Consider the following 8,940-nt stretch of genomic DNA (forward strand, 5'->3'; position numbering starts at 1 on the left):
GGTTTGTTTATAATAACTAATCTTTTGAGTCTTTGAATAGCTTTTTTTTGACAGTACCCCTCTCCTATTCCAAAAAATTGTACTAATCATGGATAATAGAAGGTGGAGGGGGGGGGGGCACTTTGTCTTTTCCCTTTTTCTTTTTGTGATAGAGTTTGTCTGTCTTTCTTGTTACCATCTTTCTTCTTGTTTCTGCTTGTTATACCCTATTTTAACCGGGGTCAAAATAGTCTACAACATCTGGGTAATTCCGGGGTTATTTAAAGTTAAGGAGTCGCCACCTAATTATTTATGGTGAATTAGGGCACCTAAGGTAATTAAAGTAATTATCTAAAATTGATTTTTATTTTAAAGTCTACGAAACCGAAAGATTCTAGGTACGGGTTCAACTAACCTAGAGGGAAGGTATTAGGCATCCTCTAAGTTCCATTAATAATGGTTAATCCGACCGGACTTATAGTTAATTAGGCTAAGTGTAAATATAACATTCTAAATGTTTTGAAAATAACTTATAAATATTGCTAAGTTTAAAGTAAAGGTAATAATATTAGCAGAAACAAAACTTGTAAAAATAATAATTTGTACAAAAGAGTTTAATTATAGGTAAACTGAAGAAAGTATGCGTCGTTTTGTAAATATTTGTGAAAAAATAAGTTATACCGACTAACACAATGAAGGATCATTAGAAGATTAATATAAGCAAGATTTTAAGGCTTTAGTATTAAATATGACGAAATCATCGAAGTACGAAGGGATTTTGATGCCTAAAAATGATACAGGTTTCCATTATATTAGAGTGTTTTGAAATCGGCATGATTTATTAGAAAGGTATGATTATTGTTTGGCCTTCGACTTCCTTTTTTGAAAATCATCTCGCGTAGCCCAAAATGTTGTAGGTACTAATACTAAATTCATTCTAAGTTTTAAACAATTCTACTTTATCTTACAACCCTGCCAGAATCCGTCTAAGTCAATTCATTCTAAGTTTTAAACAATTCATTTTAAGTTTTGAACAATTCCTACAACCCCGCCATAATACGTCTAAGTCAAGAGAAACAAAAATAAGATAAAGTGTTAGTTGTATAATATAAATCAAGCACACAAATAAGTAAAAGAGCAAATACAACTAAATGGGCTTAACCCATTTAAGTCGCTACTAATTTTCCTTCATATAGGCTTTGGCCCAAGAATCTTTATACCTTTGCGGGTTGGGGTGACTCGAGAAGACGATTGCGTTGGGCTTTGGCCCAACACCGAATGCGGAAGATGACGAGTCCCTTGGACTCGCACGCGCGGTCATGCATAAAATAAAAGAAAAGGATTAGTATATAATCAATGAATAAGATTAGACACGCAAAATGTAAGCCAAGTAGATCAGCAAGTTGTATGCTTCACTTAATCACAATATATGCCTTATGTATTTAAAATACTACATACGTTACTTTAAGATAGCGTAAAAACCCATTCCAACTCGAACAGTATTCAAACATAAAATCTAAAGATCAATCCCACAAAACTCTTTAAGTTATGGCATTTTAACATCTACACAAAGTAAACTTCTGGAGAAAATAAAGTCAAAACTGAAAGAAATAATGAATTTCAATGAAAACTAATCTCTTCACAGTTGATGCTTTAAATATAAGAGAAAAAGGTACTTTGTTCTTAGGCCTACATGAAGTTTTAAAATCAAATAGTTGGCTGATATTTTAGAGAAGTTATGTACATCACAGAAGGATAGAAACCAATAGCATGTTTAATTCGAAGCATAGCAGCCACAAGTAGCATAACAGCCACAGATGAATACAAAAACTCATGGCAAAGTTTCACAAATGAGTGAACAATAATGAACAGCAAACCCACCAAGATGCAGGCAGCGACATGACCCAAAAAACAGCACATTTTAGCTCGAAAAGAAGGCGGCAAATAGCTCAAACAGTGTAGGCTCAAACCAACAAAATGCAGTGATCAGACAGCCAACGTACATTTTAAATATAGCATGGCAAATATAAACAGCAAAATAGCAACCCCTTTATCAAGTAAAGCATTTTAAGGATCCTTCTAATGCAAAAATTCGCTAGCTCAGCAGCAGTCCGGATACATTTGGGAATTTTGGAAATTTCAGCAGTTAGTTCTTTAACACACTTAGCACATGGGAGGCAGTTGGATCACACGGAATATTACGACTTCCATCTTCTAACCATTTGGATGTAATTATTACTTATCGCAACTTAACAGATTAAACAACTTCGAGCAGTAGAAAACATTCTCTAGAAAACCCATTTGGACATGTCCCTACGGTAAACACAACGACTAAATAAGGTAGTTCATTAGGCAATCCTAACGTATGATTGTATTCAAGTTCACATCAAACCAGTTAACATATCAGATTTCCCAAAAAGATAGTGAATCAAGATTAAACATAGAGTTTCTACTTTCTCAATTAGGACCATAACCTTGCATATTTAAGAATATAAGACATCAGGATACATTTCTAGAGAAAATTCGGGATTTGTTGAGACTTAACCTAACACCTAGTCTCATTGACTCGACTTAACTCTTTTCAACCCAACCATACAACAAACTAGATATGCCCCTTAAGCAACAAAACATGCTTCCAAAGACACATACAAGTATATGATGGGAAGAGAGAACACATACAAGTATATGATGCAACCAAGTTTGATTTGACTGTCTTGGATACTTTTATTATGTACCATTCTACATCAGAATAGCTATCAATAGTATACGCATAAGAATGCAAAGAAAACCACGATTTTTTTTTTAAACAAGATTTTTTTTTAAACTTAGAAACTGTATTTAAAAAAAAAAAAAATCAACGCTACAACCACAACATATGCAGAAAAGGACTGAAATTAGACAATTAAGTAAAATTGAAACATTGTCAATCACATACACATAAGATGATGAGAAAATTTTTAGAGAAAAAAGAAGCATTGAATAGTGGCCCTTTCAGCGTATGTGTTCGGATCCCCCTACATGATTCAGTTCTAAAATTCTCGTTTTCGTAAATATACCGACAAACAAATTATGTTTACCTTATAACTCTACATCCCACTGAAATTCTAATCTCTTTTTTGTCCAAATCCGTTTAAATTCAGCAAAGATTATTTAATTATATAATTAACTTGGGAATAGAAACTCTGAAGTATAATTGATTTATAACTCTATTAAAAAGTAGTAATTATTTGTTTTAAACTCTATTTTTACTGTGATATTTTTCTATTTACCAAAATAGCTATTAGAAATATGATAGAATTAGACTCAAAGGGTAAAAAAGTCGTTCAATATTTGAAGGATATTTTGATCATTCAACATTTATATTCATACTTTTAAAATAGTAGATAGATAGATAAATAAATAGATAGATAGATAGTTTATTAGTCTGACGGCCGATTCGCAAAATCTAGTTAAAAACTGTTAACATTTGTTTGGACATAGTTTTGTATGACAAGTGATGTGTCGGTATATCCTTGGTGTGATGAAATGTATTTCTATTATATATAAGTGTGTAGAGGGACTAACACACCAATGAATGTTTGTACCAAAAGGCAAAAGCTATTTAAATTGTACGCTTTAACTAACTATTTTTTTATCGCACGTGGACATATATCATAGTACTGACTATTTATTCTCTTCTCATGTATACACGTATTCACTTCAATTTTAATTCTGCGACACATTTATTTCCTCCATGCACTTTTACTTGTTCACTTTTGACTTTTCAAGTTCTTTAAGAATTAATAAATGAAGTACTCCCTCCGTCCCATATTACCTGGCCACATTTCTAAACTACTTTTTTATTCCACGTGGACACATGTCATAGTACTGAATATTTATTCTCTTCTCATGTATACACGTATGCACTTTAATTTTAATTCTCGGACACATATTTATTTCCTCCGTGCACTTTTACTTGTTCACTTTTGAATTTTCACGTTTTTTAAGAATTAATAAATGATGTACTCCCTCCGTCCCATATTACTTGACCATTTTACTAAAAATATATGTCCAAATTACTTGTTTATTTACAAAACCAAGATAAAATTAATTAAATTTTTCCCATCTTACCCTCTCCGCCCCATATTACTTGGCCACATTACTAAAAATATATGTCCAAACTACTTGTTCATTCACAAAACCAAGATAAAATTAATTAAATCTTTCCCATCTTACCCTTAGTAATAAATGTTCTTGAAAATAGTCAATTTTGATTAGAATGTATTTATTGGAGAGATATAGGGCTAAGATAGTAAAATACATCCTTTATTTATTATTTCTTAAGTGATGGTACATAAAATAAATTTTGTATATGTTGTTATCTATAATAACAATGAGAATGTTTTTAAAAGTTATTTTTCAAAATACAAACCTTAAAGACTGGCTAATTAAAGTGAATAAACATGTTCGGTCCGTGCTTCGCACGGGCATATATTGCTAGTGTGTGTTCTATGTGTGGTGCATAGCGTTTGGCCATTATTTTGAATCAAATTTTTGAATTCAAACGAAAAGTTAGACCGTACAGTCACCGGGAATATATAATATAAATACTTAATTAATGATTCTAGCTGCAAGAGAAATTAAAGTCCCACATCTTCTAGACTAGACAAATTTACTTAATCGTCGAAATAATTTGTTGATTTAACATTAGAATCCAAGACGCTAGAATATTACTAAATGAATTGGCCAATTTATTGTGAACCATGCATCGTCAATATTAAATGTAAATATGGTAAATATATATTAAGGTAAATATAGATCTTGAAGGTCTAAATTTAATTCCCACGAGAAGTTTCATATCGGGAGTAAAACGCTTCCTAACAAAGGCGATTTCTTACCCAAAACTTAAACTCGGGACCTATAAGTAAAAATAGAGAAATATGCTTGTTTCTATTACACATTGAAATGATGGACATTATAGATTAAGCTAATTACATTTTTTATGGTCCATATGATCTATCTTCTGAGGTTTTTATATAAAACAACAACTATATAGCCAGTGTAATTCTTTTCAGGTTTGAAAACAATATTTAACGGTTTTCATCACAAAAGAATTTGTGTAGACTATCCTTTTTATATTTTATAAATATCTCACTTAATTAATGCGGATTCGTTTAAATGGGGCAGTAAAGGTCAATTGAAGTGGAAAAATATTAGTAACACAAAAGGGGATGGATTAAAATTTTGTCGTGTGGGGATACGTGACAGCCCCGGGTGCTAATAATTGTATTTAAAATCTAATTAGGGCCAACTAATGCTCCATCCGAAATTAAGTTCATATTTGAAGTCATTTGGCAACGACATGAATGTAGTTAATCTCAATTACTAATGAAGGACAAAGTTAAACTATGTCACATATTTCAGACACAGTAGACATCTTTACTCTTATCAACAACCATGCAATATCAAACTTGGCTCGTACATCCTGGCTAGCATTCAGCATTCTTCTTTTAACCTTTGAAGTATATGAGAATATATAGCCTATAGGGCCTACTAGCCCTAATTGGATGCATTACTCATTGTACTTTGGGTTTCTTTTCTGAAGTAATTACGGGTAGACGGCGGTAACAAAATGACATGATTTCATAATCTTTTTTCCACTAGGAGGAAAAAAGAAACTTATTATTATCTGTCATATGATTTGGTTCTAATAATGTGAATCATTAATTCTTGATGTTTTTCCAGCTGTCTCCTAGACCTTAATTTTACTGTGATAAATCGATGCTGTCGAGAGAACTCAAAAGTCAAATTTGTTGTTCTGTTAAAGAACTCAGTATTAAAGATTCACTACGCGCACCATCAACCATGATTATTGCATATTTGTATTTCTGTCTGCATTTTAATGTAAGATGATATCTGAGGCTGGGCCTTTCTCTTTTTTTCTTTCCAGATACAATATACTATATATAAATTATATATCATCAAACCTCATTTCTTTCGGGGAAATGAGGTTTCTTGCCCTCTTACAATTTGAATAAAAGAAAATGACTTTTTCAGATCTCTTATGTGTTTTTTTCAAATAATATTTCTCTTTGTGTCCTTTTTTTCAAATAATATTTCTCTTTTCCTCTTTTTTCGACTAGAGTACTGGATTTACTTGTAAAAATTTCAAACTCGAACCCATTGTTTAAGCTAGGAGTAACTTTCTCAAGCTTTTATTTCTGCATGAAAATCTGGCTATACATTTCTGTAATTTTTCAATCGTAAAATACTAATTTAGGAGACCTATGGGTTTCTTCTTGGTGGAAGCGGATCTGCAGCAATCACGACTTATGTCACCGGTCGTCGGGAATCCTCACTAAGTGAATGAATCCCCTTTGTCCACAACCTAAACATCTAATGGATGATGCATAGATTCTTTCATAATAAACCCTAGCAGTCGTATTAATATGAAAACACTTGTTTTTTCAACACATAATAGTATATTTATACGCTAAGGATTATGGTTTAGGAGGAGGACAACATAATGGGCTAACAGAATAATTAGCACCCCTTATGGGCGGACCCAACCCAATAGCTATTGTTCCAACAATTTCAAACGGAGAGTAAACATTAAAAATGTCCCAAAAACTAGTCATCCCACGTCATTTTCACTTATTTAAGATTTATATAAAATTAAAATCATTTCGCATCGATATTTAACATTTGACCTTATTTTAAAAAGTTGCGCAAAAACAACCTCCTTGACAGAAGTTGGAGTTCAGTTCCTGACAGATCACCTGAAGACCTGCTTTACCACAACTCTTGACATATCACAAGGATTTTGTGTGTGTATATATATATATATATATATAAAAATTGGCAGGTCACTAGAAGTTCTGATTAGGCTTGCCACAAATTTTTGGCAAATCCGGAACAAATTATCCACAATTCTTAACGGTTCACTAAAGGTTTCTGTGGGCATTTGACTAACACTTTATTTGCTATAAATTTGTCCAAATAAAGTCAAATGATTCATATGATACCCAACATTCCGGAAGAAATTGCGTGAATTTCCCTTCAAATGTGCTGGTCTTTATTTTTGCCTTTCAAATGGATTGGTCTCTAATTTTTGCTATGACTAGTGAGGCATGAGTTCTTTAATCATGCGGAGAATAATTTGTGAGATATTACAATGCGAAAATATCAATTTATGCTCCAAAAAACTTGTTTGTTATGAGGACAAAAGTTAAAGATCCGCGAAATGGTGGCGCAAGTGCCAATGACTCAACATTCTAATGATATGACAGACAAATTTGATGACTGGGCTTTCTTACTCTTTTGCGTTAAACCTCATCAAGAACTTACTTATGTAAACTTGGGCTTTGAACTGCAGCTCATACCGAGCCTGTAAAAAGGAAGGGCCAGAGTGCCAGACCACGAGTTGGCGTTGTAACAGAATTATTGGGCTAATGCTTTTGAAATGTACCGGTTAAGGAAGTAACTGCACTGTTTGTTATTTCAAATGGACTGGTCTTTAATGTTTGTCCTTCAAAATCGAGGCATAAATTCTTTAAGGGTGCTGGCATAATTTGTGGATGTTAGGATGCTTATCTTATTCCTCTCTAAGCATAAGTTCAATTCTGAAGGGCAAAAATTAAAAACCAGCCCATTTGAAGGGCCAAAAAAAAAATAGGGACAAAAATATAAACAAGGAAGATTAGCAGTGCTACGTAGAAACTAAAGTGTACGAGTATGTGGGAATAACGTTAAACAACTTTCACCATTGTGCTTTCTTTTATTTCTTTGAAAGAAACTAATGTGTAAGAGTATGTTGTTAGTTAGACAATATATCACTGTAAAAATGTATTTTACACAAAATATCTACGTACTTGTCATTTATAGCATTAGTGTAAAGGAGAGGCTACTATCCTATTACAAGAAACTTGTCAATTGAATTTGTAAATCAATATGTACAGAAAATGTGATTTGAACATTCGCACTAGACGAAATTGTATTAAATAATGAATGAAAGAACAGAGCTGAGATTCATAAAACGGAAAAGGCTCAAAAATGCCTTTTACTCTTTTACCCTTACTGAAATGATTTACGGTCACACAAATATCTATAGCTTGTGTTAGATCAAAAGTTTCAAAAGTATTCCTTTCTTTTTTAACCTCCGTGCCTAGTCGAATTATATCACACAAATTGGAACGGAGGGAGTAATAAATTTGCCGCTCAAACACTAAAAGTTATATGGAAATCAATATATATGGCATGCTATATAAGTTGCATTGGTTCCCTATATTCATTTTTCCCTTTACAAATGCGAATACAGATCACACTCTTGGTTCTTAAATGTAGATACAATTATCAGTTGTGCTCGAGTACTCCTACTTGATTTTTACTTTTTTAGTAAAACATTGGTATGAGACTGTAGTCATAATTTCAAACTAGAAGGTACAACTTTGCACCCGTTAGGTCATTTCTTTTTCCTTTTGTTTTTTTTTTTCTTTGGTAATAGTTACGTTAAATACTGATAAGCTTTTTTTTTTTTTTTTTTTGCATTTCTTCAGAAACTAAATATAGTAAACTGGGACTACAATATAGATGCATGTTTGGTTTGAAAAGCAGTGAACAATTGGTTCCCACTTACGCTATCTTCATGTAGGTAGTCGTACTCGTACTCTTGATCACCAACCTTCGTACATCCCATAACAAAAGAGCACATTGATTGAGAACTTATAAAGTGAAATTTGAACACTCCTAGAAGATTTACGAAATGAATAAAAGTAGAAGGTGCTCAAAATCTGCTACTAGTTATAGACTATGAAGAAATTAGTGTCAAGTGTTGTGATAGAGGATTAAGAATCTCCTTATTTTTAATTAGAGATCACATTTTTTTTTAAATTCTTATTTATAGCGAGAGGGAAGGGGAAAAGTAAAAAAGGGATATTAGGTTATTGATGGGGTTTGAACCCTTTTTCCAAGTTTGAGTTAATT

Source organism: Lycium ferocissimum, chromosome 5 (assembly GCF_029784015.1).
Source record: "Lycium ferocissimum isolate CSIRO_LF1 chromosome 5, AGI_CSIRO_Lferr_CH_V1, whole genome shotgun sequence".
NCBI lineage: Eukaryota > Viridiplantae > Streptophyta > Magnoliopsida > Solanales > Solanaceae > Lycium > Lycium ferocissimum.